General features: G+C 37.5%; 1 long non-coding RNA gene across 1 annotated transcript in view; it reads left to right on the forward strand.

Moving 5' to 3' along the window:
- The window catches only part of LOC106515567 (uncharacterized), a 48,561-nt gene that overhangs the window by 40,933 nt on the left and 5,952 nt on the right, over positions 1–1,676 (forward strand). Inside the window, exon 2 of the long non-coding RNA XR_001310023.1 lies at positions 50–184. This is a non-coding gene — a long non-coding RNA (uncharacterized LOC106515567). The remainder of the gene's footprint in view (positions 1–49; positions 185–1,676) is intronic.

Below are 1,676 nucleotides of genomic sequence, written 5' to 3' on the forward strand. Positions count from 1 at the left end.
ATCAATATGCATGAAGTCAAGCGGAAAAATCTGTTTTTTTGTGTTTTAGAGGACAAACAGTTCTAGATGGAGACAAGTGTTGGGTCTTCCTGACACCCAAAAAGGAGCTGAGGGTCTGTCTGCAGTGTGCCTGTGCCCCTCCACACAGCTGTGTTTTCCACTCTGATGGAAAGAACAGCAAAAGGTTAGAGCATCTGCACTTCGTGAGAAAGAATAAAGAATTGATGTGTTTGTTTGGGTGGGAAAGAGGCACATTCAGTGAGTCGTTGTTGTTYACTGTGCAGATTTCATTTTTTTTCAGTCTCTTTTAAACCCAATGCCATTCATGCTAGCTTTATTGTTTAGAGTTTTTCATTTTCTTCTCTGCAGCTTCAATACACTTATGATAGTTAAAGGGTCAAAATTAACTTTATTCTTTATCCAAAATGAAAAGAAAAGGCCTCAMGGTAACTCCAGTAAAAGGTACAAACCTCATTATATTGCCAAGGAGATAATTCATTATTATGTATTTACCCCTCTAAGAACCTGTCTGCTYAGTGGCTTCTAATCTCCCTTTAATGTTTTTAAAGGCAGTTTGCCAACGAGTGAGACAGCCAAGATTACAATTACGATTAGAGGAACAAAGTCTCACCATGTCCCTAAAGTTTCCCCAAATATAMGTTTTGTTTCTGCTGACCTTTCTCATTTAAATCTCTGCAGTTTATTTCAAACGTTGTTGTTTCCCTTTTTGTGGTTTCATGATAACAAGCCATATGACTGAGCATCTGTGCTCCAAAATATAAGATAAAAGTACTGTATATTGAAAGAGGCAGAAAGTTCAGGAGAAAAACTCAGACATCCACAGTATCTCCCCATCAGTCCCCGTTTTATTTTCCACCCAGTCTTGTGTTTGGAGGTGGGGCTGGTGAGCAGTCAGAGGTTAAGACTCTGTTGTTGACTCAAGTGATCACACCTGTGATTTATTACATCTAATGAGTCACCTGCAATCTGAAACCAACCATTAAATATGGTGATTGTAACTTAATCTTATGAGTCTTAAGGCTGGTTTATACTTCAACAAGATGCAAGACAATGGATCAGTGATTAAATCATTTTGGACGTCTTTGTCTAACAGTGTTCACAGTTTGGAGGAAGATGTCATCATAATTTCTCCCACAGCACTCCCAAACTCATAAAACTAGGGATGCACAGTATATCAGCATTAATATTGGTATCGGCTGATATTAGTCATTTTTTAGAATATCAGTATCARTCCRATATGTAATACTGGGCAGATATTAACGTCCTATATTGACTTCCCACTTTTTAGCTTTGTGTTTCTGTTTTTGGGAGGGGAGATGGTTGGTTGAGCAGCATCTGTTTGATTGTGATAGTGATACTGATGCTGCGCAGCCAGGAATAATTGAAGTAGGGAGTAATGCAGGTCTGGTCATTTATTTACGGTATCAAAAACAGACCCAAGTGTATTTGTGCGTTTTATGTATAATATAATTTGTGTGTTTGTGTAATATTGGTAAATGTTGGTTATCAGCCATAACAGCAATAATTATGTCAGATATCAATATCAGCTGAAATTTTCAAATCGGTGCATCCCTACACTGCAAAAACTGTCCATCTTACCAAGTTTTAAAATCTTATATCCAGCCAAAAAGTCTTTTTTGATCTTGTTTTGAGAC

Source organism: Austrofundulus limnaeus, unplaced genomic scaffold (genome assembly GCF_001266775.1).
Source record: "Austrofundulus limnaeus strain Quisiro unplaced genomic scaffold, Austrofundulus_limnaeus-1.0 Scaffold30, whole genome shotgun sequence".
In the NCBI taxonomy this organism is placed as follows: Eukaryota; Metazoa; Chordata; class Actinopteri; order Cyprinodontiformes; family Rivulidae; genus Austrofundulus; species Austrofundulus limnaeus.